Here is an 8,921-nt window from a genome sequence, read left to right on the forward strand (position 1 = left end):
AATTGCTTGGCAGACCTTTTGTCAATAATGAGTTAACCTACCTAAGCTTGCCCAATTAAATAGAAATACTGAGAAATTTCTGTAACTAATGAGGAAGCTCACAAAGTCAAATAAAGGCGGGCGTGGTGACTCATGCCTGTAATCCCAGCACTTTGGGAGGCCGAGATGGGCAGATCACTTGAGGTCAGGAGTTTGAGACCAGCGTGGCCAACATGGTGAAACTCTGTCTCTACTAAAAATGCAAAAATTAGCCAGATGTGGTGGCACACACCTATAATCCCAGCTACTCAGGAGGCTGAGGCAGGAGACACTTGAACCCAGGAGAAGGAGTTTGCAGTGAGCTGAGATCATGCCACTGCACTCCAGCCTGGGTAACAGAGTGAGACTCCATCTCAAGAAAACAAAACAAAACAAAAACAAAGTCAAGTAAGATCCAAGAGGTGAATGGGAATGAAGGTAGGTAGTGAAAGCAACACATATATCCTACTGTCTAGAAACAAGAGTGGCAGAAGCAGGGAATGGATAAATACACATGATGCCCCAAAGCTTGAATATTTCTCTTCTAACCATTTAAGTCACTCTGTGCCTTCTAAGAAAGATTTTTTTTTTTTCAAAAAAGAGAAAAGCTCCATAATTTCAGAAAAGTGGAACAGAAGGCTTAATAATATTTGTTAATGTCAAGGACCAAGCACAGAATATTGCACAATACTATGAAAATGGTGAATTACTTCCTTCACTAGCAGCAGCGCTCTATCTCTGCCCCAAAACTCTATAAGCCGATACAAACAATGATAATTCCTTTATCCTCAGCCAGTTTTTATCTCCCATATCTCTCGTTACCATCTCTCTCGCTACTTTCAGTAGATCACTGTCATTATCATAACCATCATCATCCCTTAACCTAGGCTTACTTGGCCTCATTAGCTATTCATTATTGTATTATGAAGAAGTGGCCATAAATTAGAGGTACTTCATGTTTTGGTATTTATATGGTGAAAGTATCTCACTATATAAATAATATTATCTGCTCCCTGTGTCAACACTATTGACTTACTAAATAAGTTATGATTATTTTTCTTATAACACTTGGTGTTTAAACAGTAAATTTAAAAATATATGCCGATATTTGACATTTTCATGACTCAGGAATCCTGACAATGTTTCAAAATTGACCATTTAAAAAAAGCTATATGGGATGGGCTCTTATAATAGATTATTAGAAATGAAACATTTTCCATGGAAAGATGGACAATAATCATGAGAACTTATAATTTATCACTAATATTTGTTATTAAGATACCTTTTGCTTCAGACACATTGCTTAAGAATATGTGAGCTGGATTTTGTGTCAGAAGAGTCCAGCATGGTTAGCAGTTCTTTTCTCAGATTTTCTTGTAATGTTTCTCTTATCTCACTGGTTAGGAACATGCTAAGAACAACCTGGGGTCCAAAAAATGCAACTCCCTTAGGTGCTTTTGCAGAGTGAAAATTACTCAAAAAGTTTGATGGGATTTTTCAAATCTCCATTATTATTGGATTTACATCTAAATGCTGACATGCCCCAAGCTTCTGTTGAAGTAGCCCTTTTTTCTTCTATGTATAGCCTCTGTCCTCGGGTAATTTCATCCAAATCCATGGAATTATGTACTTTCTATATGCCAATGACTCCCAAAGTACATATGTTGTCCAAATCTATGCCCTGAACTCCAGATTTATATCCAGCTGAACATTTATCATCTCCATTTATATATCTAATCAGCATCCCAAACTTAACATGACAAAAGCACAACTGGAATTTTCCCCCAACCTGTTCTTCTAACAGTGGTAACATCTACTCAGGTAACCAAACTAAAAATCTAGCTGTCTTCCTTGACTTCTCTTTATTTCCTGCTATTTAAAAAGAAGAAACAATCCAATTTTTTAACACAGGCAAAATAGCTGAACAGATACTTCATCAAAGATACACAGCTGGCAAGTAACACATAAAAATGTACTCAATATATTTAGTCATTAAGTAAATGCAAAATGAAACCACAATGTAATACACATACTAGAATCAGTGAACTTGAAGACAGGTCAATACGTACAACCCAAAATAAAATACAGAGAGGAAAAGAATGAAAACAGTGTAAAGAATCCAAACACTGTAGAACAATATCAAATGATGTACATATTGTATAACTGGAGAAGAAAGAGATAAAGAGGCAGAAGAAATACTTGAGGAAATGATGACTTAGGTTTTCCTGTATTCATGACATCAAGCCACAGATCCAAGGAGATTAAAGAACACCAAGCAGGATGACTAACCCTCCCCCCCAAAAAAAATCACACTTAGGCATATCATATTCAAATTGTAAAAACCAAAGCCAAAAAAAAATCTTGACGGCAGCCAGAGAGAGTTTAAAACACACATTATCTAAAAGTAAATAAGATAAGAACTTATCTTCTTGTCATAAACCACGCAAGCCAGAAGACAACAGAGTGACATATTTGTGTTCAATTCTGTCAACTCAGAATACTATACCCGGTGAATAGGAGGTTATTCTTCTAAATGATTTATGTGAACAGGTAAAAATATTTTCTATTTAGAGCCATATTCTTACAGACTGTTTTTGTTTTCCAAATGAAAGTTAATACTTGAATAGATATGTTTTATACTCAAGGTGATGTTCCACAAATATGGTTTAATGATAGCCTAATTAGTTGTCATTAAGGTATTTATTTAGGGAAAAGCTTAGGCAATCAGCACAATCCCTATGTACTGACCTAGAATTAGCAGAAGGAATGCTTATGTTGCTTTGTTAATAAAGCTCAAATGAAGACAGAAACATACATTCAGATTCACATCCACATTATGCAAGCAGGAAAACAAATAAAAAAGACAAGACTAAAGCCACTTTAGGGAATAACCAGTGTGCTTCAAAAAACACTTTGGCAGAGAGCAAAGAAATCAAAGTACATTGTTGAGTTTGCATCATGCAGGCTATGTGTAAGCCACATGAGATACAGAGCAAAAGGGATAAAAGCCAATATGTTTAATGGATGTATTTGAAAAACATTTTTTAAATGCAAATATAAAGTTCTGTTAATTAATCTCCCTTAAAAACCAACTAATTTAATCTTGTCAATCCTGCTTAGAGCATTCAATAGTTCTTTAATCATATCATCATTCCTCTCTTTACTACTACCATTTATCCAACTTTGCATTTCCTCCTTTCTTCAACTCACACTCATTTTCTAGCCAAGTCCAACCTATTCATTGATTCACATACTGTTTCATTCCTACACTGAGGTGTTTACCTGTCACACCCCTCACTTGAAATGCTATCCCCTTCACTCCAATGCTCAGATGATGACCTTCTCCTTGAAACTATTTCTGACTTGTTAACCTGTAACTATTTTTAGTAAGATAAACCACTTGGTTTTATACTGCTGCTATGACAAATTATCCCAAGTCTATTCTTCATCTTGTTATGCAGGAGTTGTCTCTGAAAAACAAAAGGTGATGGGTTAATGAGGACATGAGATATGAAACCACTACTAAAGACAAAATGCTCAACACTCCCAAAGAGCCTTGGGATGGGGTGGTATTCTTTTAACATTATAAGTTGACATGGAAGGTGACCTCCCAATTATGACTATGTGACGTGAGGGCCTTCAATAATTGAGAGCTATAAAAAGAGAACGCATAATGAGTAAACATTGTTCACTTTCCTAAATCATCTTTTAAACACTTTTATCAAAGTTTTTCTAAAATAAGAGTACTGTTCTTCAGAGACAGAAATCTTATGCTAAGAGTCTATGCCTTAGTTTCTAGGAATGGATTGGGGTCACCCCATCTTTAAATGTTAAACCAGTCTTCCAACCAAGAACTACAATAGTTGGGAAGATAACTATCACAACCATGCTAACATTTACTGAATATATTTTATACACCTATCTCTACATATTCCAAGCCCTGTAGAAGATAGGAACAATGTAAAATAATATGTAGTCTCTATACAAAGATACACACATACACACACACGAAGTGTATACAGACCTGGGCTGGGCATGGTGGCTCATGCCTATAATCCCAGCACTTTGGGAGGCTGAGGTGAGTGGATCGCTTGAGGCCAGGAATTCAAAACCACCCCGGCCAACATGGCAAAATGCCATCTCTACTAAAAATACAAAAATTAGATGGGTGTGGTGGCACACACCTGTAGTCCCAGCTACTTGGGAGACTGAGGCATGAGAATTGCTTGAACTCAGGAGGTGGAGGTTGCAATGAGCAGAGATCACACCACTGCACTGCAGCCTGGGTGACAGATCAAGACTCTGTCTCAAAAATAAATAAAATAAAATATATACAGACCTGAAAAATTAAATAACACTACATGACAATTTATCATTAGGTTCCAAATAGATTAGTATTACATAAATTACAAATAGATTAGTATTATTAACATAAATAAGTGCCACAGGAGTTCAGAGGAAAAGCTTCAAGAAGGATGTGATACTTCAGCTGGACCTTAAAAAACAGATAAATCTTGAGTGAAAAGAACAGGTAATGAAGGACATTCTGCTCATGTGAATGTTGGAAACAGACTTGCATAAATAAAACTTTTTGTCTTAATAAATAAGATGAACTTGGAAAAGTAAGATAAGGTTTATACCATGGAAGACCTTAAATACCAACCTAAAGAGTTTGGACTTGACTTTGCCTGAAGGTGACAACCAAGGAAGATATATCATTAATGTTACTGTCAAAGAAAGACTACGAACAACTTCAGCAAAGTCTCACAATGTGCAAAAATCACAAGCATTCCTATACACCAATAATAGACAAGCAGAGCACCAAATCATGGGTGAATTCCCATTCATAGTTGTTACAAAGAAAATAAAATACCTAGGAATAAAACTTACAAGGGTTGTGAAGGACCTCTTCAAGGAGAACTACAAACCACTGCTAAAGGAAATAAGAGAGGACACAAACAAATGGAAAAAAAAATTTGATGCTCATGGATAGGAAGAATCAATATCATGAAAATGGCCATACTGCCCAAAGTAATTTATAGATTCAATGTTATTCCCATCAAGCTACCACTGACTTTCTTCACAAAACTAGAAGAAACTACTTTAAATTTCATATGGAATGAAAAAAGGGCCCATATAGCCAAGACAATCCTAAGAAAGAAGAACAAAGCTGAAGGCATTGCACTGCCTGACTTCAAACTATACTACAAGGCTACAGTAACCAAAACAGCATGATACTGGTACCAAAACAGATATATAGACAAATGGAACAGAACAGATGCCTCAGAAATACCACCACACATCTACAACCATCTAATCTTTGACAAACCTGACAAAAACAAGCAATGGGGAAAGGATTGCCTATTTAATAAATGGTGCTGGGAAACTGGCTAGCCGTATGCAGAAAACAGAAACTGGATCCCTTCCTTACACCTTATACAAAAAATAACTCAAGATGGATTAAAGACTTAAAACCTAAAACCATAAAAACCCTAGAAGAAAACCTAGGCAACACCATTCAGGACACAGGCATGGGCAAAGACTTCCTGAGTAAAAACACCAAAAGCAATTGCAACAAAAGCCAAAATTGACAAATGAGATCTAATTACACTAAAGAGCTTCTTCACAGCAAAAGAAACTATCATCAGAGTGAACAGGCAACCTACAGAATGGAAGAAAATTTTTGCAATCTATCCATCTGACAAAGGTTTACTATCCAGAATCTACAATGAACTTAAAACAAATTTACAAGAAAAAAAAACCCCATCAAAAACTGGGTAAAGGATATGAACAGACACTTCTCAAAAGAAGGCATTTATGCAGCCAACAAACATATGAAAAAAAGCTCATCATCACTGGTCATTAGAGAAATGCAAATCAAAACCACAGTAAGATACCATCTTATGTCAGTTAGAATGGCGATCATTAAGAAGTCTGGAAACAACGGATGCTGGAGGATGCGGAGAAACAGGAATGCTTTTACACTGTTGGTAGGAGTGTAAATTAATTCAACCATTGTGGAAGACAGTGTGGCAATTCCTCAAGAATCTAGAACCAGAAATACCACTTGACCCAACAATCCCATTACTGGGTATACGCCCAAAGGATTATAAATCATTCTACTATAAAGGCATGCACACGTATGCTTCTTGCAGCACTATTTACAATAGCAAAGACTTGGAACCAACCCAAATGCCCATCAATGATGGACTGAATAAAGAAAATGTGGCACATATACACCATGGAATACTATGCAGCCATAAAAAATGAGTTAATGTCCTTTGCAGGGACATGGATGAAACTGGAAACCATCATCCTCAGCAAACTAACACAGGAGCAGAAAACCAAACACCACATGTTCTCACTCATAAGTGGGAGCTGAACAATGAGAACACACAGACACAGAGAGGGTAACATCACACACCAGGGCCTGTCGAGGGGTGGGAGGAAAAGAGAGGGAGAGCATTAGGACAAATACCTAATGCATGCAGGGCTTAAAACCTAGATGATGTGTCGATAGGTGCAGCAAACCACCATGGCACATGCATACCTATGTAACAAACCTGTACATTCAGTACATGTATCCCAGAACCTAAAGTAAAATTTAAAAGAAAAAATAGAGACTATAAAACAGACCATTTGAGTCAGTACAGTTTTTTTACATTTTCCTTGAAAACACTGCTTCTCAAAGATCAGAATTTTCTTGTACAGCTTTAAATACGGTCACTCTACTTAAAAGTGTCCCAAGAACATGAAATTTAAATACAAATAGTACAGCTCTCTTTTAAGCAATAGGTCAAAAATAATGAAATCTATTCCATACATGTGGAGATAAAATAGTATTATAATTTTGTGCCTTCAAAATATGCCTCAAAATCCAACAGATTTGTTAATTCTACCCTTCTGGGAAACTTTGCTCTGTGAGTTTAAAACGTTTTAAAATTAAGTTTAAATTATTTACTTGTCAATGACTTTTGAGAATTCATGTGTGTAAGTTCCAGGCTGAAAAACGAATACCCAGTAATTCTGAGTCTAAAACACATGGGCAAATTAGTTAACAACGCTGAATGAAAAATATAAATAAAGCTAAGAACACTATTGCAAGATTTACCGTAAAAAAAAAAAAAAACTTTTATTTGCATGTCAAATCAATGTATAAATACCTTTATTCAGCTGCTAAGTAAACTTTAGAGCTTATCAGTCTTTTCAGCTCATATTATTACAGGGATGAGAGAAAATACTATCTTTGAAAAGATAAGGGCTGGAAATTCATAGAATAAATCAGGACTAAAATACACCACAGTCTTGCTATCAAGGAAAACCCAGTCCATAAGACAGTCCCATATTCTAAGTTAAACAATTGATGAGGTTTTTACACCACCTTAGTAAGAAGACTATGTGTGATACAGTCTAAGAAAACAGATCCAGTTTACTGTTAAAGCCACTCTTAAATGAAAACCTTACACTTTATAGTGTCTTTCAATTCCAAAAGCACTTTCATATCCATTATCTCACTTGGCCCTCACAAGTATCCTGTAACGTAGAGAAAGAAGGTAATTTCTGCCTTTTCTACCAATGATGAAACAGTTCATCAGTAGCAAATCTAGAGCTGGAATCTACATGTTCTCATTCAGTAAGATGGCTATTCAACACACTGCCTCTCTAGCAAATATAAGTCTAAGGGCTCAGCACATTTCAGTTGTAAAGGTCAAACTCCCTAGTTCTATTCACAGCATAAACTGGGTTATTTTTATTATGACTGCGATATGAAGTTTACTAATTTTTTTTATTTCTTTTCCTGTACATACTTTGTTTAAGGGTGCACTACCCTTACCGGATGAAGGTAGAAATTTGATAGGGATACATTTACATGCAGCAAAGTTGGCAGAGAAGTAAATTTATATAAACCTTTTTTTTTTTCACAAACCTTCCCATAAAGTCACATAAGTACTCTCAACAGACTGTATTTTAAAATATCAATAAGAACTGGTGATCTTAAAATGAATTAGAAAGCATTCACAGCTGTCAGAAATTCATCTGAACCATAAAATTATATATTTTTGAGAGAGAAATAATATTTTGGGCACATGAAATGAACGTTCCATCACCATACCCCTAAAACATATTTTGTAGAGAACTTTCTCACACAAAGAGTTCACATGCAAAACAAACTGTAACAAAAACTATTCAAAAAAATCTTTCAGCAATGCTAAAATACTTTAACTATATAACGTATTTTCTGTGCTCTGTCTACTGTGAATTACCTCTCTACCAAGAACTTACTCATACTAAGGATATTTAAAGCAAAGCAAATACCATACAAATAATTATTAAATCGTATTTCTCAGAATCTTTAGTTATCTGATAGCAATTCAAAGTACAGTCATACATTACATTAATGATGGGCATATGTTCTCAAAAATGCATTGTCAGGCGATTTCATTGTTATTTGAACATCACGGAGTCACTTACACAAACCTAGATGGCATAGCCTACTATATACCTAGGCAATATGGTACAGCCTATTGCTTCTGGGCTATGAACCTGTACAAAATGTTACCATACTGAATACTGTGGACAACTGTAACACAATAGTAAGTGTTTGTGTATCTAAACATATCTAAACATTAAAAAGGTAAAGTAAAAATATAATATACAGTATTATAACCTTACGGGACCACCTTCTTATAAGTAATCTCATTGACAGAAACTTTGTTATGCAGTGCATGACTGTATCGTTTAAAACACATCCCTAGGATTTACTGTGACCTTCAAATGTCAACACTATGTTGATTCAGAAAGGATAACTTTCTAATACATTTCATGTTATTATAGTAGTCCACATGTAAAAACCACACTTTATGAATTTAGTAAATCATTTAGGTGAATGTAGTTCTAGAAAG

This window comes from Hylobates moloch, unplaced genomic scaffold (genome assembly GCF_009828535.3).
Source record: "Hylobates moloch isolate HMO894 unplaced genomic scaffold, HMol_V3 SCAFFOLD_4, whole genome shotgun sequence".
NCBI lineage: Eukaryota > Metazoa > Chordata > Mammalia > Primates > Hylobatidae > Hylobates > Hylobates moloch.